The sequence below is a fragment of the Arctopsyche grandis genome, chromosome 6, assembly GCF_051622035.1.
Source record: "Arctopsyche grandis isolate Sample6627 chromosome 6, ASM5162203v2, whole genome shotgun sequence".
Lineage (NCBI taxonomy): Eukaryota > Metazoa > Arthropoda > Insecta > Trichoptera > Hydropsychidae > Arctopsyche > Arctopsyche grandis.
Genome location: NC_135360.1, coordinates 23,889,789 through 23,915,710, shown reverse-complemented (window position 1 = coordinate 23,915,710; position 25,922 = coordinate 23,889,789). Strand labels below are relative to the sequence as shown.

Here is a 25,922-nt window from a genome sequence, read left to right as displayed (position 1 = left end):
TCGAGTCAATGAGGGTTGTAACGCATTTTCGAGGAGAAAGATGGGAAAAGCGCTATGGGGGAAATGTGTCAGAAAAAATGAAGGAAATATTAAATATGATTTCGCAAGATTTATGGACGTTTTTATTCACACAGACCCACTAACGGTAGAAACAACAAAAAATATTTTTTGACTTTTGAAAACACAACGGTGTGGGCGATATGTATTAAAAACAATTTTCGTTTAAGGGTCGTTTCGTTAACTGAAATGTCTCGGGAGAGTGTGGGGTGCGAAAAAATAAAAATAAAACTAGGTCACAAATATGAATATGAGAGAACTGTCGCCTTAGCCAAACCATTACGACGAAGATTTACGTGTTTTTCTCGCGAAAAAATAAGGGAAAATATACATAAGCATAGTCCGGCCCACGGAAATTGGTAATGGGATCCGACTCTTACATACACAATAAGGGAAGAGGCTGAATAAATTTTACGATATTTACATTTGAGATACGCGACTCTGTGCTCAATACATACTCCCTGGCTCTCAAAGGTTGACGTTCATTTAAATGTTTTTATTTAAGCTCCCAGGATTGATAAGGACGGGTAAACTTTCCCAGATAGAAATTCAACATATCGTATTTTGCATACATTAAACTCACACAAGCTATACATTTAGTTTTTATTCTTTTATTAATGATAATTTTAATATATTTTTAACAATTAAACGGTTTTAACACATTTTTTATTAAATTACATTGTATTTTAAAACGTATCTACAGTATTTTGTTTCAAAATAGAAAATAATTACAAAAATAAACAAAACTTCATTTATTGATATTTCATAAATACATACATATGTACGTATCATCATCATCTACAGCCATTCACCATCCACTGCTGGATGAAGGCCTCTCCAACACGCTTCCACTCGTCTCTGTTTTGCGCAACTCTCATCAATCTTATTCCACACACTTTACTAATTTCGTCTACCCATCTTCCCAGCGGTCTTCCTTTTACCCTTTTGCATTATCTTGGGTACCATTCTAGCAGTTTTTGTAGTCCACCTTTCATCCATTCTTCTAGACACGTGGCCCGCCAATGCCCCTTCAATCTCCTCACTCTATCCACTATATCCACAACCCTTGTCAAACTTTTCACCCATGTATTCCGTTTCCTGTTTTTCCTCGTTATGCTAAGAATACAACGTTCCATACTTCTAAGAGAGTAAAGTGGCATTTTTTATTTAAAAGCAGCGTTCATTCGCCCAAATGCACTCCATCCTATGTAATTTCATACGTCTCTTTACTACCGGATATGTCTATTATTTGCCCTAAATACAAATAATTAGTGACTTCTTCCACTGTTTTATCGTCTCATAACACCTTCAAGACTTTTAGCTGGCATAATTGAAAAAATAGTACTGCGTATCGAGGAAATGCTTATTGAAAATATTATATCGAAACAATATAATTTTGATTAAGCACCGTCATCGCAATTTTCGTCGTGCATAATTATTACTGGCGATAGACCATTATATGGCCGGTTCGGTTGCTGTCGATTCGCGATAACCAAGTGTCGAGTGGGTATTTAATAACTTTTCGTAATCCTCCGGATTATTATAAACGAGTTTTAACCACCCGCCGCTGTCGCTCTTTCACTTCCAAACCAGAACGTCATAATTGTGTGGACACGACTGCAAATCAAAAACCATTTAAACATCATATGGAGAGACATAAATAATAATAATAAAAACGAAGATTCTCTTAAAACCTGTTCCAACCAGTCACGTGGTGAATTATCAAAAAAAAAAAAAAATCGGTGTAATTTAAATCATAAGTCACGAGTTTTTGGTATGTGGTTATATTTCTCAGTTCTTTTTTGTCGAAAATGCACTGTCGATTATTGAAATCGCATCACTTTTTACTAATTCTATTTATCTGAAATATTATTTTATATACTCGTATGTATGTACATAGTTATTGCATGCCTGAGAGCATTTCATTAGATGATAAAATATATATTTATATTTAGATCTAATAATTGACATGTCCGGTAGTAAAGAAGAATAAATAAACAGACGTATGAAATTAGGATGGAATGCATTTGGTCGAATGAATGCGGTTATTAAATCAAAAATGCAACTTTGCCTGAAGAAAAAGATCTTCAATCAATGTGTTTTGCTAGTGATGACGTATGGATGCGAAACTTGGATATTGAACGCCAAAATGCTACAAAAAGTCCAATGCACTAAAATAAGTATGGAACGCTGTATGTTCCGCATAACGAGGAGATATTGTAGACGGAATACGTGGATAATAAGTAAGACAAGTGTAGTGAATATAGTAGAAAGAGTGAATGAAGCTTGTTGGAGAGGCCTTCATCCAGTTGTAAATGATGATGATGATGATTAGTCAAAGAAGCGTATTTTTCTCGAAAAAAGTCTTCATAGATGTCATTATTGATCATTAATACTGCCCAGTATTTTTTTTTAAATATGCCTTTGTGAGGTGAAAGCACTGTATATACTGTATAAATAACCTTTCGGGTATTATGTTTCTTTCAATAAAGTAAAACACAAAACTATCCTTATGAAACACGTCCAGCAAATATTCTGGCACATTTCCCGATGATAAAATAGCAACCTAGAGTGTTTGGTGATGACAAAAAATATGTGAGAGAATGGGAGGAAAAATCCTGTATTCGATTCGAAGGAATTCACTGATTTTTATATCTCTGATATCAGTGGCGTCCTGTGGAAATCTCCCTGCTTTTATCGCAAAGCCTTAGGGCGAAAACATACTGAGAGGCACGCGGCACCTGTTCCTTTTTAGATAGTTTTGCACATCGAGTTTTATACAGCATCGGTCATATTTTATCCTGGCGCGAAATGTCATAATAATTAACTGGCACAAAATACTTGCCGTGTGCCTATCAGTGTGTTTTAGCCCTTACTTACGTTTGTGCGAGCAGAATTCAATGGGACTAGTTGACGACCTTGTACACACGTAGGTAAGGCTGTGCGATAAAAACAGAGAGATTTCTACGGAACGCCACTGACTGATCGTTTAGGAAATTATAGTAGAAAACTTAAATCCTCGGTAATGAGAAGTATAATCATATTCGCATAAAGGAAGTGCATAGAGGTAGAGTAGTGCTCCACACATTATATTGCAAACAAGTAGGCAAAAGAACCACCACTCTAGCACACTATGCATTCGTGTAATGAGTTACCATTTTATAACTCATTAGTGTGAGAAATATCTAGAAATGTAAAAGCGTTAGTGGAATTACAGTCTGTACGCGGCCCAAAACCCAACATAGCGTGAGGCAATTACTCAAGATCAGACGAATAGCACATAATATCTAATTTAAAGGACACTGAATACTACAATATAAAAAAAGCAAACTTATTGTTGAAAGACAATAGAACTCATTGTTGAAATATTTCATTTGAAAACCATTTTTGTATTCTTTTCGATACATTTAAACATCAATTCCGAAAAAATTGTGCATCCGACTTTACAATCGGATTAATTTCACAAAAGAATACACTTATAATGTAAAATATGTACCATAATGAGGCTTGACTTATTGATAATCGATTCACCAGTCAATTACATTATCAAACGAACAATAAACTACGAGGTTGGAAAAGTAAATTAACTGTCATAATTCCAATTCACGCTCTTACCGATTGTTGATAATGAAATCGATAAACACGTGTTAATTGATTTAACAAGATTATACGCAGCAAATATACAAATTTTTCCGAGAAAATTTCAACAGAGGATTCGATTAATACAAAGAGAATGAACCTGGAGACGACATTCAATTATTTATTTTAATATGATGCTATCCTTGAAATTTTTGGTATTTAGAACATCGACACATTCAATATTGAAATAATACATTACAGAGTGCTAAATATTCAGTCATGAAAAGTCGACAGCGGATTGCACAACATTTCACGAAGGACAAGATGCTGAAATTTAAAACAGATTTTTTATTTCATTGTCGTTCTCATCCCACATTTGCAATACACTGACTTCGATGACGCAAACGGCGATGATTGTAAAATTGTTTCAGTAAACATAGATCACGACTGTGCACACACAAGATATCCGAACGAGCGCGCACCTCGCAGGAAGGACGCCATCTTTGATATTAGCATCAAAAAGGATTTTTTTATCCGTCCTCCCCCTTGGCACGGCTCTGGAGAGAGACACGGTGAATAGAGAGCCTTTTGAAGTCTCGTCTGCGGTCGACGAGAGCTGCCTTGAAGCCTTTCATGAAGATTCGGTGGTGTGTGCGGCCATTTTGCAAGGCGTTCAGGCAGATATGTATACGTACGTATTATATGTATATACCCGTGTAAATAGGTATACAGAACTTTTGCGAGATATACGAATGCATGCATGAAATATGCAAATGCGTGATGCGAGTTAGACATTTTTTCCCTCGTCTTTCAGTCGATGCTACAAATGTAACATATGTATGTATAATGCAATCGACTGTTGAATGCTATGACAGCGACATGCGATTGAAAAGTTCTGGAATACCTTGGATAACCTACATATATATGTACATATATACATTATACAAGGACGTGATCAAAATCGGATGCCGATTGCATACCGAAAGGCAACTGAGGATCGTGCGGTATTCTCAAAGCAGGATTCCACGGGACGCTCTGTTTATACTGCTGGAATTTTTTTAAATTAAAAATTCAAGAAAAGAAAAAGGTTAGTCTGTAAAGGAGGTCATTCAAGTCAATCATTTGTCTGCAGATAAGTCTATTAATTTATCTGTCGTAACAATTCAGAGATCAGCAACGCATATGTCAACATAAGGCTAGTTCAGAATACGTTCGGTCGAGTGATCCTAGTTGTATTAATTGCCAAAATATTTTAACTAGTTGTTTTACCCGGCTTCGCTCAGTGTTTGTAATATAAACAGCGTAAACATGGCGAATCTAATAGTAAATATTAATTTTTTTTTTATTAAATTTATTTGAATCGAAAAAAAAATATCGAATCGTCATATAAACTTCGACTTGTTTTCGATTCCCAACCAAAGATACATACATACATATTTACATACAAAGTCTCTTTCGAAATTATATATTAGATTAATGAACAGGACATTACTAGGACATGACCAGCAGTTAGACTAGTGGTTAGCATATAATGCTTTTGAACGAAGTGGTCACGGGTTCAAATCCCCCTGGTTGCTGCTGGCCAGACTTTGGATTTGTGACTCCAGTTCGATCGTTTCCTATCAGAGTTTGCCAATTTATCAGATTTCATTGTTAAAACAGATCCAACAAATTGGCAACCTTACCCATTTTCTCGCAAACCCTCTTTCCTGGAAAATAGCACTGTTGCACCGAAGCTTACTTATGCTTATGCTACCTACATAATTAATTTTTCGCAAATTTGCTGTGTATCAAACAATTGTTGATTGTCCATAAATGTCTCAATTGTATTCTATATCCTCATATGTTAGAAAAAAATTTAGTTGGCTTTGGGGTAATTTCTATCATTGCACACATGTGTGTACATATGTATGAAATAAAATAATGATAACACGTATATCTTCTTATGGCATGCCCTACTCAGACGTCAGTCTCTTTAATTCGGACGATTTGTTTAAATAAAATGGAACTTCGGGCTTCTCATGAAATGCTCGAAGTAGCTGAATTTTCTGTATTTGATTATTTTCAATAATATTCTTCCTGTACTCATCTTTCGAAAGACAGTGTCGTTTGTCATTCGTTCAGTCCAGGAGGTGCGGAGCATTCTTCGATAACACCAAAGCTCGAATGCTTCAATTCATCTCATGTTTAACAATTTAACGTGCACGGTTTACTTCCGTATAAAATAATATATTAATGCCGTTATAAAGGTCAATGAATTTAATATATAAAACCCTCAACATGAGGCCGCCACTCCCCAACGAATACAATCTAAAAGACTCTTTCGTCAGAGACAGATGATTGTCCAGCTAGATTGTACCAGATCAACCGCTCATCGTATATATGTATAGGTAAATTATATATACGAAGTATCAATACATCCAAATTCATGTATGATCATGAGGATATTTCATTATGAGATTTTGATGGATATGTACTAAGTATCGATCCCTGACAACAATGGTTTCTAGTTTTATACTAATGACTAGGTTAATTTGCTTTTGTTAATATGATTCGTATTTAATAAAATAAATTTTAGTTTAACAAGAATTTCTCAGAAAAGGAAGTTGAGAGATTTATCTCGAATCTACATATGCAGCTACGACAAATGCCAAAGATATTTTTTTCGGCAAAAAATCTCAACGCGAATGCCCATTTTTAGTAGAGCAGCATTCTATGGAATTTTGCCCCTTTTTTTAGCATACACTTGCAATTGTGTATTTGTTCCAAATTGTCGTTACCGTTTGAGTGTTTGTGTGAAGTTTTTCTTTATAAAGCAATCTATTTCCAAAACGATCTGCAATGCAAATTGTATGAAAAGGTCACGGCAACCCCTGCGTCATTTTTATTGTGAATATACTGAGCAAAGGGCCACTCTGGTACATTATACGTCAATAGTTGGAAAATAGGGTTAATCTCAGTTTGATGCAAATGAAATTAGGCCACTTGGCCTTCGTGAGCCTAATTTTATTTTTATCATTTTATGATATGTGCTTTTTCGGCCCAATTCCCCTGTTCCCTTCCCGAAGATATTATCTCGTCTTTATCCTAGAATAATTCTATAGAAATAACTTTAATTGAATTTGTCTAAGCCGAAGAGGGATACTATTGTAATGTGATTGATACTTTTCTAAAGAAGACTTTCGAAAAAATTGTGTTAACAATAAATCTATTTATCAAGCAATGTTCAATAGAAACAGAAATATGATTTTGCGGAGAGAAAAGTCAACATCAAAGAGATTTTTCTCATTTGCTAAGCTTAAATATAATGAAAAATATACATAAGTTACAAACTTATTACGAATATACATACATATGTATACTTTCAATAATCAGTAGCATATAGATCAATGGTTAGCATGCAATGCTTTCAATTATGTGGTCACGGGTTCTATCCCTGATGTATGTATGCTGCTGGCCAGACCTTGAATATCTGACTCTAAGGTCGATCGTTTACCTATCAGAGTTTGCCAATTTATCTGATCTCATTTGAAACGGTTTCAACAAATTGGCAACCTTGTCCTAACTCTTTCGCAAAACTTCGAGATATTCAGCATCTCGATTTTCGCTGATTTAAATAAATGCTGCAAATGTGTCCACATGTGTCTCTGAGGATGTTAATCGATGTTTGCATTTGCCTTGCATAATACTTACAATACTTCTATACAATGTTTGACCATAGATGTCGTCTTTAATGTAAATAGATAGGTATATATAATTAATACTTCTTAATCTGTATAGCACACACGTCGCGTTGGAGCTATCTGTAGACGAGTATACATGATTGATTGAATTAAATAAATAAATAAATATGTATATTTAATACCAAAGAAGTATTTCATTTTCAAATATTATACGTAAATTTATTTACAATGCATGTGTATAGAAAGATACGTATATTTAAAAATATATCAATACAATAAAAACGTTAACAAGCAATAAATTATTTATATATAATGCTACGGAAAAAAAATAGGAACTATTTGAATATTTTTTTCAAAATTTTCCTCATTAATTAAGTCTTGATTTATTAAGTAAGTAATAAATTATTTAGTTTTAAAATGCTTCAGCTATGGTTCGTCTGCTAAGATTGCAAACCGTTTTTAAACACAGTTTTCATTACTTTCATTAGAAAGTAGCATTCGCTTCGGATATTACTAGAACGGAGGACAGTAAGCACAAAATGTACCATTAGTCCCGCATAATGTCACACGAGTAGTTCCAATCTTCATGCAAAGCTGTGTTATTAGCTCAGTTTTATCATAGCGAACTCGAAATCCAGTAAATCCAAGTAAAACCATTTAACTCGCCTGCATTTTCTTAGGCAAACTCATCAATGCACCGAGTGAAATTGAATTCATTCCAAGTTTGCGAATGTCAATGCAGGCAAACATAACCGAGACGTTACTTATTTGCACATCTGAGTGCATTTTGAAAGTTTACCCAATGAGCTTTATTAACTGACTACTATGTATAAATATGTACATATATATATGTGCAGTTGAAAATGAATAAATCTGCCAAAACGACTGAATAGGGTTGTTTCCTTAGCTCTTTGAAGTTAGACCAAATGAATTCGCAACAACGAACACAAAGCGATTACGATATAATAGGAACTCGCATTGATCAAGAATCGATCATCGTGCGAGAACAAATAAAACAGACGGGATATTTGGCCAGGATATAATCGATGCATTGTGAAGCAGAGACGAACGAAACAAAGCGTAACATAATTGACGCCGTTAGGAAACGTGACGGATGAGACTAATCTGAAAAATTGACGTGAAAGATTGAATGGCGATGACGTGATGAGAGACGATCGGAGAGCACGCGAACTCCAAAACATCATAGCATAACAATTACAAAAGAAAGAGGAGAAAGGAGTATTGTTAGGGGAGACGAGACTTTTGTTCGCTGCATGCTACATATGTAAGATACATATGTACATAAGTATCGTAAGTGTACATATCCGTATTATATCTGTTTACACGTTTCCAGGGTTCGCAATAGACGGGAGTGCATTCCCTTTCGTGATATCCAAAAGCGTCTTAAAAAAAAAGTCTTAAAATTCAATAATTATTACCGAAAATAATATGCCAATATTGCAGTATTGAATTGTTGACTGCAAATAAAATGCTTTACTATTCAACTCCGCCAAAGGCATCTATCTATCTGTAGCTGAAAACCATTAATACTATTATCGTGTTTTTAACAAGCTGGGTGCACCAATGTTACTTGAAAATAGCGAATTTCAAATTCTATCGAGGGTTTCATGATTCCATGTACATACATATGTATGTCGGCTATGAGGAAAAAGTTTCATTTGTGGCAGACAATCGGCATTTCTATGAACTTGCAACAAGGCTGTCACCACATTCGATTATTTTCTTTTAAATTGTCGGCTTTCTTATTTTAACTAAATTACTAAGAGACCAAAATTTAAAATTTGTTCAGTCTTGTAAGTCCTACTGATGAGAAAAATTTGAATTTAGCGAACGTAAATCAGTAATGATAAGTTTGAGAAGCCCTGACTCGTCACAAACAAATATGTCAGTATATTATGAATACATATAATACACATACATTTATTTATTTAAAGTTTGGACCATTGTAGCATTACAGGAATTCCTAATGCGCCACTATGGTCAAAAATAGAACAGAAAAGAAAATAAACAAAATAATAACTAAATAAATTAGACATAACAAAAACAAAACATATATATATATATATATATATATATATATATATATATATATATATATATATATATATATATATATATATATATATATATATATATATATATATATATATATATATATACAACCAAATAATAATAATAATAATTAAAAATTATAAAAAACAACAAAGAAGGGAATGTATACATATGAAGACTTGAAGATACTCTTCTTCGAACAATGACCCATTGAGCTCATATTCTACAACAGGCTTTCTAAACATCCAATATACTTACATTATTTTGAATGAAAATATTAAAATAAGGATAATATAATCATGAAAATATGTTACCTCATATTTTACATCTTACATGTATATAATATTTTTTAAATTCAAGTCATCTATCACCCCCCCCCCCCCCCCCCCAATTAAAATAAGATTAAGCCCTTCCTTAGTATTATATTTATAATGTCTTATTTTTTTGCTTAAGAAATAAAAAAAAAATTACATAGGGGTGCAAATTTTTCTGTTTGCCTCAGGTGACAAAATGTCTAGTCCGCGCTCTGATATGTACATATTATAATAAAATTAAAAAAATCAAAACTATGATTTGAAAATTATCGAGCGCCCTTATCGCTTTTCATATTCATGAAAATTTCCATTTCAAGCTCTGGACGTTTCGATCGATCGTCAAGCATTCGCATTTGGACGATAAACATCTCTAATTATTACATAATTTAAACTAGGAGTAATTATGTGTCTCGTTATTCGAAAATGAGCAATGATTCTCAATGTCAACCATCCCATTTATTTTGATGGATGCATTAAGTCGTCGTCACAATGTCGATGCTGCTGTCTGATAAGAAACGATTTTAATGTTGAAGATACATATTGATTTTCATTATTCATATATTACTATAAACATAGTTATTTTCTTCTATTTGGCTTTGAAGACGGTGTACGTTCTTTGTAAGCTACTTATCTACAAGCAGTTTACATAATACCAATTACGGAAAATGACAAAACCTTAACATTCCGCAACGTTCGAGTATTGGATTATGAACTGAATCTTTCAAGAAAGATCTCCACTTAAAAATGTCAAAATTATACATGTGTATCTAATGCTGTTATAACTTGTAGGTGTTGACAAGATTTGCATATTAAAATGTAGCTCAACCGTCTCTTCTTGGAAATTTGTAGATTTTATCTGAATTAGTCCTTGAAATTAAATAAAGTTCAACTCCATTAAATACTATTTCATTCCACAAATGAAATTTTCCTCCTTTTTTCTGTTGTCTACCTATGTATATATACCAGGGGTCTCCAACCTACTTAACCTCCTCAGACATCGTGCACATTGCAATGTACATACATACATACATTAACTTTATATTTTTATATTGGAGCTATTTTCAATTTATTTTCACCAAAACCTTTTGTATATCACAATTTACACTGTATTATTTCGTTCAGTTTTATTAGTGTTGTCATATAACTTATGAGATTAATGTTATATGGCAATTCGTGCACGATGTCGCCGCTCGGTCATGCCTCTCCAGGTATGCCACGTTTATTTTCGTTGTTTTGTATGAAAAATAAAAAATCAGAACTGAGAAGTTAAGATAAAAGCACATTTTTAGAGTACTAGAGTAATAATACGCGGCAAGTGTTTTTTTTAATATAGTTTTGCACATGAAAAAAATTGTAAACGGATTATTTCGCACATAACGCATCGCACATGACAATAGTTGCCACTAAAATCGCGAAAACGGAATATCTGACACTCTAGTTATCGTTAGTATGATGATTCACGTGGGTAGCTCTCGATGGATGGAATTTTTGGGTGCAAGACGTTCCGTGGTCGAGATTTTAGTGACGTGGCGAGATCGTTTTAAAGTTTGTTCATACATAGTCGGCACGTATCGGCAGCAGCAGGCAACCTGCAAGTACGGAGAGTATTATTTGGTACATTCTATGTGACGCGTATGAATGCGTGAATGCGCATGCGTGAATTGAGTATGAATGCGTCCATATAGGATGTACCAAATAATACTGTCCGTACTTGCAGGTTGCCTGCTACTGCCGATACGTGCCGACTAGGTATGAACAGACCTTTATGCGGAATAAAAACCGAACCGTAAAAAACACGCTAGCACGCCTGATCCATGCCATCATACCCATGGCAAAATTCACCTCCGGAGCGTTTCCGGTGATATATTTTCCTTGCATTGACATTGATCGTTAACGTTGATTCTCATATTTGAAGAAATGTAGGAGAAACGTGTCGAAATAAAAAGATCGTACGAATTAACAATGACATGAGAAACGCCCATTCGCCGCTGGAGTCTATCTAGGTATGCCATGCCGTACGATTATGTGTGTCTACGCCTTTAAGCTTCAAATTTGTTATTTTTAAAGAGATTCATGCGATATGAGATTTTTTGCAAACCAGACAAAAATCGGTCACGAGCTAGATTCTGAATCGTAGTTTGAAGAACCCTGCTTTAAATGGAAATATGGACGTAAATACTGAAAAGCAATAATTTATTATTGAACAAATTGCGAACTTTGATAACAAAACATTTACATAAAACTTTTCACATTATATTATATTATATTATCATATTATATTTAGTATAAAACATAAAATCACTTTTTCCTTAGCTTCTGAATTTCAAACCTCACTTAAGTACATACAATGGTTTAGACAAGGTCATAAAAACTTTTCTGAGAATCAACCACTGTTTCACATAAAGCGACAAAAGACAGGTATTCTTCTGGGGTCTCATTATGCACATATTAGCAAAAAAAACAATTAGTGACGTCTTAAAGTCACCATTCAACTAACTGCAGGCTGATTTTCGCCAAACTTTCCGGTTTTCCTTGTCAGATCAAAAAATCAATATACACATTCTATTAACTATAACCCTGATCAAAATATAAACATTTTACGTTTAAAATATCACCTGCTATTTGTACCGATTTCATTACAATATACTACGTTATACTTTCACTCAAAGAGATTTCGATCTCTCTTTTGAGAATTCTCGGAATCCCTTAGTAACCATACAATTGGTGAGAGCATAAAGTTTTTCGTTCAAATATCAATTTTCCCTGGGATACTCGGAAACCGTCTATTTCGAGGACTGCGATCGGTCAGGACAACAACCTCGGATTACGAAGACCGTTATTATTACATGCACAAATATCGTGCTCGAGACGGGATTTAAAGAAGCTGATTGCCGACTATGCGATCATGTACTCTTACAAGGTCGATAGCATGGTAGCAAAAACTCAAAAAAAAAGTCTATTTTCTAAACAGAAATCAAATACGACAGGGTCATTGCTTAGGAAAGGGACCACTTATTTGATTACTTCCTTCAATTTGAATTTAAGTATTGTAACCGCAGACTTGCGTCTGCTGGTGTGATACTCAATTTTTCAAAGGTGTTCGTATTTAGGTTCATGGAAATATTTATAGCTACTTACAGAGTACGTGTCAAAATGTATTCGTAGGTACATACATATATCTACTATGGATGCGTGTGTGGCATCGTATTCTATTAAATATTCATATTGAGAGCATCTTAACGCGATTAGTGAAGTGTCTAATAGTGTGCGGTGAACGTTGGCACGCGATCTCAATAAAATATTTCATTAAATTTGCACAGAATAAATTTGTATGTACATAATAGAAATAAGTGGGTAAATACTCCTAATAATAATAAATGTCGTAGCTTTTACAATCAAAGATCCCAATTCTGTCAAACAGAGCTTTCTTTGAAACGTTAATAAAAGTCTGGTGAAGAAAGATAAGTTCTTATGAGTCGTATTTGATTATATTAAAATATTTTACACGAATAAAGGTTCGTTTATATCAGTACAGCCCAAGCCAGCAACTGCAAGCAATACGAAAAATTCTTTAGCACATTCTATATGTACATATTCATATGTTCCGTAATTTGTTAGAGACGTATACGTAACAGCAGTAACCAACACGATCTTTTCATATTATATATCAGTACATGTCACCGAAACGTATTAATCAGAATCGGTTTTCTTTGACACGATATTCACGCATGACGTGACGTCATAGAGGCGAGTGCTCCATACTAACGAAAGTGTTGCCATGTGCATATGAATATTTTCGAAAACGCCATATTGTCACAATATTGACTCGACGATATGACGCAAGCAATATTGCACCGTGTCGTCGCACTCTGTATTGTGTGTGTGTAAGTCGATGTTGCCTTGCACTCTTCCAAAACAAGTATGGGCGTGCCGAAAACGGGCCGTGCTGTATAGTATTGTAGCGTGGGTGTGTAGAGGGGTTTCCGTGATCAGAGTGAAAGATGCAGCTAGTGTGGTAGAGGTTGTTTATTGATGTTCACCCGTCGGTTCGCCAACTCCGAAGGACATACGGTCCGAAACCGCCCAATATTTATACCAATATTGTAGGTACTCTTTGCACAGAGAGATAATTGGTCGATGGGATGCGAGACCCCATTGGCCGTTGTACGCGGCTCCTCTATACGTTGAGGTCCTTTTGGCGCGAACGCAAGATCAGGTAATTAGCGCTAATAAGCGCCACTCATCCAATCTCTACGTTACGGTATGAATAGAAGTAGAGCGAAAACACACTGAGTGGTACGTGGAATGTTTTCGGTGATATTTATACTTGCTTGAAAGTGATCGATATTTGAAGAAATTTAGGAGAAACATATGCACTCTGCACGTGCAACTACACCCGAGTTCAGTTTGGGGAAACACCCACTGTTACAGCGTGGAGCTAAGGACATGACGTTCCGTACTATTCAGTGTGTTTTCGCCCGTAGTATTTTCCGTGCAGCGTTGAGCCGAACTGTTGACGTACAGTGCTAGATAATATAAACGGACCTTAATATAGATATAATAAATTTCAGTGCTTAACAACAGCCATTACCTGCATACATGCAATTTGCAATATATTTTATATTTCGTAATCCAATTGACAACAATTACGTTTGCGACATTTTAGACCCACCCAGATTAAAGATGGTTTGACCTTACAACTTAATATTATTGAAGTAAATTTTGAAATTGGTTAAACCAAACGAAAACAAATTACTTATACCCACGTGAAAATTTTGATATTTTTGTATAAAATATCAAAAATAAATAATAAAAGTAAACTTATGAACTTATGAAATGTAATGGGCAACTGACGTACAAATTCATTGCTTTAACACTCATTCAATTTTACGAGTTCTATCTACATACAAAAAAGATTCATGAAGTACATACATATATGTACATATGTCAAAAAAATACTAGCGTGGGTTAATTATATTAGGCAAAACTGCGTCCATTTGAAAGAAAGCCCAAATTAAGTGAAAATGTGACTGAAGACCTTCAAGAGTCAAATCACTAATATAAAATAAGTGATTTTGTTGGCAGACTCAAATATGAAGAAAAAAAGTATGGAAAGTTTTTAGATGAATCGAACCAGACGGAGATTGATTTGCCATTTTGGCAGCCATAGAGCGAAACTCCTTGGGATATTGCACTCAGTTCAGACGAATCTTTTTATTTGATTAAGTATTTGATTGGAAAAGAAACAAAAAACGTAAAGGAGGTATGTAAAAAGTCTAGCATCATAAACTTGATCACAGACAAACGGGCGATAAACTTAATCAAAGCAAAAATATATTTTAATTTCGTAAATGCATACATATGTACGTCAGAAAAGTTATGTACATATAACGATTGAGTTAACGCTAATTCTAAAATTTCATATTTTGATAAAGTCCTTTCTGGATGATAACGAGTACTCTTACAAGTCGCTGTTAAAATTCGAATGTCTCTTGTCAGATTTTTTTTTGTTTTTCAAGAAGATTTCCATACAAAGAATTGGCACCTTATTATTCATTCTGCCTACCACGTCATAACCACCCTTCCTTTACTGCATACATTTAGAGTACCCTTCCCGTGAGACTTTGCATGTTTCTCAAAATGAAACAAACAACACCCGAAATGAATAATACATGTATTAAATATGAAACAGCAAAATGCTCCACATTGTGATCCATCACTGTAGTGACGGATCATTACAGCTAATTCAATAGAGCAAAAAAAAAAGTCACTCGACCAAATTTGCTATCAAATGTTCACGAGCTAAGCCATATCTCTAGATCAGAACAACATCAAATAAACCTCACTGACAAACAGACATTGTCCAGCGTCGGTATAAGGTGCGTGCAAAGACAACACAACATTCGTGAATAGTTGATCGAATCGTAAATCGAATCATAAGGACGTACCAGCAGACAGACAGACACACAGACGCGCAGTTGGATGAGAGCGCACGTACGCTCTTAAGTAATTCATGGGTTTCGTGGCTCTTTGTGAGTTTTATTTCGGCATTGTCGACGAGACAAATTGCGGCCATCATTGTCGGGGACGTCGCGAGCACCCACGCGCGTGTGCCAATCGCTTTTGGTAACGCTGGAGACTCCTCATAAGCCGGCAAGTAATGCTTGAGAGGCACGTGGGACTCTAAAAGGATATATCTTAGCGCCCTCGAGGGTAGCGGAAAGCATTCCAGAAAAAAAATTTCAACGGAGGAAAAAGTACGTAAGTTTTATTAGTTTCCCCCTGGGTTGGGGGGGGGGGTTATGAGGGTGGGTGGGAACGGTGGGTGTCGCGCAATCTTTATTGCGTACATTTTTCTCGCCCATATTGGGAATATCTCAATAATGTTTGCGAAAAGTTTTAAACGGCGACCACTTCTACGGCCACACGTTTCCCTCCTGCCATCTACCCATCTACCCCCCGAGGGTGCGATTCGAGCGGAAAACGAAAGTTTCTCGAAGATTAAATGACGCGTGATAATCGATATAATATCGGAGAATATGGTCGGATAAGCATCGCAGAGCAGAATTAAACAAAAAAAATGTTTTGTTGTTGTTTCTTTATTGTTCGTTTATCGATTCTCTATGTATAATAGTATACACCGATACTGAGACTGCTGTGGCGAGTTAACGAAATTCGATTAGCCGTGGCAGAATTGTTGAATTGAAAAATGAGCAAGGCTTGCGCTATTTGATATGTACGTATTGAGAAAACTTGAAAACAAAAAGAATAACAACTAAAAGTAGTATCTACAAGCACGAGAATATGTATGTAGGTATGTATATGCATCTTTAACTCTTTGAATGCTGACCAACGCCGATCGGCGTTTTGCCTAAAAGTACATGGGCCTGAAATACACCGATAGGCATATTTTGTAGGTTGTATTTTGAGCATGTACAAAGTAAACAATAATAATACCCGCTAAGCCTTTCCAGGTAGCATTGAAAAACAACTATTGTTACTACATACATAGATAAAGTAAAAAATGAATTGAAAATGTTCACGCGACAAAATGTCCACGGAAATAACGTTCAAGCGACAAAATGTTCAGAAGTCCTAAATTTTCCTATTTTAATGGAAAAAGTAACTTGTTATTGTATTATATATATCTATCGATGTACATATATGATACTTTTTATCGTATAGATCGCGGATGTTATTAAATTAGTATAAATTACAGTTGCCCTCAACCGCATCCAACATATTCTTATTTAAATTGAAAAATTACATTTAAGCGAATGTCATTGAATGTCATTTTAAGATGTCGTTGAATTAGTTTAAATTTTAAGAGTTCTTAGCCGTATCCAATATTTACTTATTTAAATTGAAAAAAAAACTTTTTAAGCGTATGAACTGCTGATTACATTGAATTAGAATTATATGTCAGGGCTTCTCAACCGTCTCCAAAATTTTCTTAATTTCAAATGAATAATTTACTTTTTATCGTATACATCGCGGATGTTATTAAATTAGTATAAATAACAAATTTAAATTGAGAAATTACATTTTAAGCGTATATAATGCAGATGTCATTGAACTAGTTAATTCAAGGACATCTGCAATACAAAGTATTTTTTTCAATTTTAAATAATAAAATATTGAATACGGTTGAGAACCCCTGAAATTTAAACTAATTCAATGTAATCTGCAGTTAATACGCTTAAATTTTTTTTTTTCAATTTTAATAAGTAACTATTGGAAACGATTGAGAACACCTGTCATTATACTAATTTAATAACATCGCGATGTATACGATAAAAATTAAATTATTCATTTGAAATTAGGAAAATTTTGGAGACGGTTGAGAAGCCCTGACATATAAACTAATTCAATGTAATCTGCAGTTCATACGCTTACATTTAAACTAATTCAATGACATCTTAAAATGATATTCAATGACATTCGCAATTTTTCAATTTAAATAAGAATATTTTGGATACGGTTGAGAACACCTGTAATTTATACTAATTTAATAACTAGAGGTCGGAATCGGAAGGGGCCGGAAACGTGCCGCCTATTGTTCAATTGTTGTAAATGCTTTGTAAAAAAGGTTCGGCAACCTTTAACAATGCATTTACAATCTTTGAACAATAAACAGCCCCTTCAGATTCCGGGCTCTATTAATAACATCCGCGATCTTCACGATAAAAAGTATCATATACATCGATAGATAAATATATATATATAACAATAAAAAGTTACTTTTTCCATTAAAATAGGAAAATTTAGGACTTTTGAACATTTTGTCGCTTGAACGTTATTTCCGTGGACATTTTGTCGCGGGTACATTTTGTCAGTACACTAATTGTCGGGTACATTTTGTCATTGAACCTTTTGGACTTAAACCAATTGTCGTGTAACCCTCGGGTACCATTCCAGCACTTCTATTGTCCATCTTTCGTCTATTCTTCTAGTTACGTGACCCACCCATTGCCATTTAAATGTCTTCACTCTCTCCACCCAAGTATTCAGTTCCATCTCTCCTCGTTATGCCTAGCAATACAATGTACACAGTTAACAGTTTTAACGTATATATTTTTGTACGCATTGTTCTCGTTTGTTATGTTTTTTTAACATTGTGACGCATTTCATTATGACGATTATATACCTGTAATGCCGAACAGACAATGGTGAGAATTTTAAAATAAATAAATATTCCCTAATAATACAAATAATGTATTTATCCTTTACAAAACCATCAATTGAAATGTCAACGGACAAAATACTAGTACAAAATAAAAACAAACAAAATAAACTGATCGATATGAAATTTCAGTTCGATAAATCAAAAGGCTTTTGAGAAAAACATAAAAAACCTCGATTCTCTAGAGTAAAAGTACTACTTCCGGTTCAGATAAAAATATTTAAAAAATATAAAATTATAAAAATTATTATTTCTAGTACATGTAAAAAAAATCAGTCCGATTCAGTTAGTAGTTTGGGAGAAAATCGAATTCAAAAACTTAAAAAAAAGAGGACACCTATAAGGGGAGGTACCATTTCCGGTCAACCTAAAAATTTGAAAAAAAATTACGTAGTGTCTATAAGAATTTCATTAACCGATACTAAGTTTCGGTTCGATAGGACTAACGGTGTTGAAAAAATCCCCAAAGTACACAGACACACACACACACATTTTTTTCTAGATCATTAAAACGTGATCAGTAATCGATTCTGAGTTCGAATCAGTCAAAATCTCGAGTTCGAATTTTCGCATGATCACAAAACTTCATCTATTGTTACTACGTACATAGATAAAGTAAAAAGCAATTACAATTGAAAGACAGTCAACAAGAGTAAATTATCATTTCGATGATTTATTACAATAATCAAAATTCTGCCAAAAGCAAATGGATCTTGTAGAATTATCAGCATTGCGTTTTAAGGACTCATATTGTGTTTGATGAATACATACATACGTATTTTTGATAAACACACTTGATTTCGAGTGTCACTGTTTCAGCAAAACAAACAGCTTTACTATCTGTTAAACACAAACAATTTTGGAAAGGTACTTCTCCATCGACATGCCTGTTATCTTCTGGAGTGGAAATTGCGATCAATTATTTGAAGAGTGGGTAATATCAATTTCATATAGTACATACATACATATGTATGTAGAACCATCTCAAAATATCAGATAAAATCGACAAATCCTAACAGACGACTTCCATTTTATCAAATTATAAGTCTGGAATATTTGAAAATTTAAACTTGGAAACGATTGATCGTCTTGATCCGATTTTGGCGAGATTCTCCTCCAGAAACATAATTGGTTTTCCTCTGAAGCAGTGGCGTAACTAGAAAAATTTGCCACATACATTTGTACATATACAAGTTACAAAAGGACCCCCCATATTTTTTTCAATGAAATAAATAAACTTACAAATTTTAAATGTCCTTCCTAGCCTACGTATGTATATCGATGTAAATTTTAAAATTTTGCATTTTATAATATCATATTTTTAAGGACATTTTCTGATCTTCTTCGTGTTAATATTGCAAATTCACTAGGTCACAATTTTTTCATACATACTTTTGATTATTTTCAGTTATTGTGAATTCATTTTCTTATATATTTTTTAATATATGTATTTAATATTCACAGATTCTCCCAAAGGCCCTCCTGACCCTAAGGGCTCGCATGCACCGCATACCCCACGTCATAGTAGTTACGCCACTGCTCTGAAGTGGAGAGACCAGTGAATGTTTATTCACTTAAAAAACTTTAGTGAATGGTGCCAATTTTATACGCACGACCGTTTAATTAAGATATATGAAATGGACAAATCGCAAATGGAGACGCACAACCTTAAGATAAAAGGTAGAGATGGAATGGAAGACTATTATCGAAGAAAACAAACATTTAATAAAGATTCCTTTATTAGTAGAGAAGAATTAGTTGTATACTCGTTGTATATTAGTTGTATACCTGTTCTATCATAATCAGAAACTGATCATGATATGTTTCCATATCCAAATTTACATTTTCTATAACATATATTTTCATTATTTCACTGTGATTTTAAGTTTCGATAATAATAATATTTTACATATTAACAAAAACAAAAACAGCCTTATAAAATTTTATGAAAGAGGCCAATGAACGACTTTACATACAATAATATTTTGTTTATCTTTTAATTAATGTTATCTTAATGGCATCTCTCTAATGTTGAAAAACATTTAAATTTTCTGTATTTTTAAATTTAAATCTACTCCGTTGCATGTGAGCAAACAAATACATAAATGCAATGGTAATGTATGTACATAAGTACCAATGCTAATACATATGGACAGATATATTTTTAGATTTTCTGAAGATATTAAAATTGTCACGAGTCCAAATCAATTAAATACGACTTCGATACAGCATCCAAATCGAATACTATGTACACATTTATACACCACAAATAAAATTAATTCTCGCTTTTGTATGATATTTGCAAAGAGAACCTTCGCAGCGCGACTTCGCTGCCTGGCTTGGTTTATTTATTTTACATCGAACAAACTTAATTAAATGGGTGTGTGTCTGTGTATGTTTAGTTTGCTTTGGAATATCAATCAGTTTGTATCGGCTGAAACGTTCCCCGATTCTCATTAGTCGCGTAAATCTAGCCCTTGGCACAGTTACCGGTCCTAATTTTCGCACTTAACATTCTGACGAACGCGTGGGTTAAGTCTACTGGTCAGTGATTGTCAACCTTCTTCTATCGTGCAACATCAATTCGAGTTTAATAAAAATAAACGGTTTTTCTCACCCAACCGAAATATCATCATCATCATAATTTAATGCGATGTATGAGTGGAATTTTGATCTTCTCTCTTCCATTTGGGTCTCACAGGGATGTTTTGTATTTACCGCTGGTTCTTATACATACATATGTACATATATCGGTGCTGGCTGTAGATGTAAAACATTCCCTACGTTGTATTTTATTATTTTATATTTTACTTCATCTGGTTTTATTATAGTGCTATTTTTTTATGATTATGTATAAATGTATTTTTGTTTGTGTATATACATACATATGTATGTAAGTATATATTTTTATTTTTCTCATCTCTCCGTATTTTTTCGACCAGAGTGGCGCATTAGGGACTCCTGTAATGCCACAATGGTCCAAACTTAAACAAATAAATAAATCTTTGACAGCTATTCACCATCCACTGCAGGATGAACGCCTCTCCAACACGCTTCCAATCGTTTATATTTTGCGTAACTCTCATGGTAAGAACACACCGAGGGCGAAAACACACTGAACACACGTACAACATTTACGTCCTCGTGGTTTTGAGCTGAGAATTTCATTCGAGTCATTGTTGTTCGAGTCATTGTTGTTCGTTCATTCGAGTCATTGTTGATTAGTTCGATCTTATTATTTCGAAGAGTTTCTCCTACAAAAAATAGGAATTATTGTCCAACCTATGTCAATACAAGGAAAATATATCACCAAAAACACTCCAGGGGGTGGATTAGGGTTGGCATAGATCAAGCGTGCTAGCGTTTTTTTTACATCTGCAAAACTATCTAAATAAAAAACACATGCCACGTACGATTCTGTGTCTTCGGCCTGATCGTACGGCATGGATGTGCTCTTTGTTTCCAGCTGGGATGGGCGTATTCTCATATCTTTGTTAATTCATACGTTCTTATTATTTTGACAAGTTTCTCCGACATTTCTTCAAATATGAGAATCACCGTTATCGAATACTGTCAAACCTATAAATACAAGGGTAAAATATCACCGAAAACACTCTAGGGGGTGAATTTTGCCATAAATGCAATAGCATAGATTAGACGTGCTAGCTCTTTTAAAAATCCAAACACCCTTTTACATTCTCTTGGGTACCGTTCCAGCACTTAGTTTGTCCACCTTTCATCCATTCTTCTAGCTATGTGACCCGCTCTTTACCATTTCAATCTCTTCACTCTCTTCACTGTATCAATTACCCTTGTCATACTTCTCACCCACGTATTCCGTTTCCTATATCTCTTCATCATGCCCAGCATACAGCGTTCCATACTCATTTTACTGCATTGGATTTTGTTTAACTTGGCGTTCAATGTCTAAGTTTCACACCTATCTGATCAAATTCAATCGCAGTTAGTTCTCAATGAACTTGTTCATATACCTATACATACATACAACTACAACTTACTTCTTCGAGACTGCGTTTTGAATTATCTGGGAATTTTTCCGCTGCCTATAAAATCATTCGACAAAACCACAAAGAAAGTACATAATACATACATCCCGGATAAGGGAATTAACTGAGAACAAAGGTGATTGGTTTCCGCGGGTAAGCAAAAGGGAAATCTAGTGACACATTGAAACCTACACCAGTTTAGTGGCTTCCTGCTTTGACGAGAGAGCCACAAGAGAACAACTGGGACCAACTCATAACGACATTACTAGATGAGATCTCTGTATAAGGACCAAATTACAGTTGTGTCTCGTTAGTCGCGAAGTGTTCCGTTCGCATCCGAAGAAATCAAATTAAATAGCATTCACGACATCGACTCGGCGACATAACGAATGCCAAATTATATGCAGTTTTTTAATGTACACAAAAAATATGTATAGTATATAATAAAAAAGGCCTCGGTAAGAGATGAGACGGTGTATGTACGAGTATGTGTAAAAAATGTACGTTTGGAATATCAGGTTTGATGCCTACGTATTAGAGGTAAACCAGTTTGAAAATTTCATAGTAATATTACCGGCAAAGATATCCCAAAACCTGTAGAATTCAAATAAAATAAATACATTTACTATTATTCCAGCATGAAAATAAGTAGACAACGGAAAAATACGACCTCAAAGATGAGCTTCGGATTCAAAAGACTAGTCTTCTGATTATAGTGAATATGATACCATTGATCGGTGCAAACGATCCATTTAATAATACGTCAGAACATCTACTACACACATACATATGTATGTACATATACTCTATGCTGCCGTAAATGTGCTATAAGTAGCGAGCGAATTTGAGAAGGTTTGGTAAATTTTATATAAACAATCTTCCATTCAACACTGATCAATATTAATTTCACTATTCTTGCGAATCATACAAGTGCAATTATTTAGAATTAATATATTAGCTATCAAGCTTTATCAGAATGAATTTAAAAAATCACACATAATTGTTTCCAACATATTACGTATAAACATGTATAAACGTTTATACGCAATATTTAAAATTTAAAATAGTTTATATTTCCAAAGCTTATAACCAGACATGGGCGCTGTGATGCGCCAGCGCCGAAATAGATGGGTGCCTTTTGTCAATTTCTATTGTCAAAAAAAGGTTAAAAATAGAAATTGACAAAAGGAACCTATTTATTTCGGCGCTTGGCACATCACAGCACCGAAGACTGCTTATAACTAAAGAGCGGACCCAGAGCGCGGCGTTCATTGTTCAATTGTTGTAAATGCATTGTTAAAGGTTAGCCGAACCTTTAACAATTTTTTTTCTTTACATTGTAAATAGAGCCAAATCGCCCCGATTCCTGGAAAAAGCACGGTATCTATCCGCGCTCTACTTATAACTATAAGCAGAGATCGGCGGTTGGGTTGCCGCCATAAAATAACAATATACTTCTCCATTGTCCGAGAAAGCAGGAGAGCCAAAAAAAATGGTTGACAATAGAAATTGACAACAGTGAACCGTTTTTTTTAGCCGTCGAGCATCTTGACCGCCGGTCTCTGCTTATAAGTATATACATAGATAAGTCACGGGCAAATCAAAGAAACAAAGTATGTACATACTTGATTTTCTCGAGATTACAAATACGCTCATCGCTATGGATAAGATTAGAATGGGTTAAACATTTTATTTCAGACGATCTCTCAATAGTTTGTCGATTTTATCTGACAACTGTCAAGACGGTTTCGTATAAATTGGCACCGTCAAAAATCCACGTCCCGTTTGCCACACTATGGAAATTGGTGACCCGAAAAAGCCACGCACAATAAACCCGCGCAGAACAATTCCGTCGATGCCGCGCAAAACAAAACTAAAAAACTTAGGAGGATAGGATAAAAAGTATATTTAAAGCACTCGTACGGATGATTTGTTATCTTTAACATGATGTAAAAATTTAGCTAAAATGTAATGTAAAATTTAACTATTTTAAGGACTCAAAATATTAACCAAAGCATTTAACTAAATGCACTCAAGAGAGCCGCACTCTCGAGACATCCAAACTTTCAAAGATGCTCAAGAAGAACTAACGCAATAAAATTCCACAAAAAAGTGTCAAGGGGTATTTGTATGTTATCCGAGGGTGCTAACCATTCTTTTAGATTTATGTTACGTAAGTTCTTTTTGAACGCCTTTGAAAATTAGGATTTCTCGAAACTGCGCCACTATTCAGTGCAATTCAGTGCATTCTTCCGGGAACCGGCTAAAACTACAACCGTCATTGTTTGATTTTGTTTAGCGAAAGTTTGATTTTTGGCTTTTGTCGGCATATACTGTAAATTTCGTTATAGTTCGGCGTTTTAGATACATTGAAAAAAATATATTTTCAATTATTTTCATTGCAATTGAAACCTTCCATAAAACCAATGTTATTTTGTAATTTTAGGAATCCAAGCTCTTCGAAAAAAAAATTGTTAATGTTGCGCCCACGTGACTCCGATGTCTAATTATGAGTAATTTTTAATTTTTATTGGATATAAAATATAATATACTAAGCTGAACCCGGCTTTCGTTGCAATGCCACAATAACGCATGCCGTTTCTCGATATGTTTCGATAAGTGAATGTTTCAGTTTCAAATTAATACTCAATAATCAAATTAAATTACAGTAATGATTATTTGACGGAAAAACGCAGGCGGCGAGTACATTTGAAAATATTTAATTGTTTGTTTATTTTACCCCAACAACGCAGGTGGTGACGCGAACAGATTTGAAATTATTGCGTTGCAATGCCACTCATTCATGTTTTCCCGTTTCCTTTCCCGTTTTTGGGCGATTTTTTTTAAAGAAACCATCGCGGGCATGCACACAATAACTCATGTAAGTTTCATAGCGATCGGTTGAATAGTATAGGAACACATACGTGACAGACAGACAGACAAACATTGATTTTTATATATATGTATGTTTATAGATAGGAATTTACATTTGTCGTGCGTGGTTATTTCGGCGTGGCATTTCACGGTGCCATGGAAATCACTTCCTCAACAAAACATTATTAAGCAAGCTGTTAATTAAGAAGATGTGGTTAAATATTTTAATGAAATTCACACATATAAAGAAGAAATTCAATTTGAATACATTTTCTCATATGCCTATATTATATTTGTATTCGTTGACGCAAAGTAGTTAGATACAATGGCGAAGTTAGTTCATTCAGCTTCAACTCCTTTCAGGCATAGAGTATAAGTTCACCAGTGTAAACGCTTCATTAGAATTACATAGACAAATGCTCTAAGATATTTATATTCATTGTGGTATAGCAGGTACAATAAGGGAATTAGTTCATTCATCTTTGTCTACATCCAAGCAACGAGTCCAAGTTCACCGATGTAAAACGCTCCATTAGAGCTAGATTGTTCTTATTTGTATTCGCTGAGGTAAATGCCCCACAACACTTGTAAGTATTGCAATTGGAACGGTTAATTTGTCGCGCGTCTCCACCATTCAATGCTTGAAATGAAT

The 25,922-nt window shown here is 34.4% G+C and overlaps 1 protein-coding gene across 1 annotated transcript in view; it reads right to left on the bottom strand.

Annotated features, from left to right (window-relative positions):
• ClC-a (chloride channel protein 2) overlaps window positions 1-25,922 on the bottom strand; it is a 38,367-nt gene that overhangs the window by 7,909 nt on the left and 4,536 nt on the right. The gene's annotated exons all lie outside the window — the stretch shown is intronic.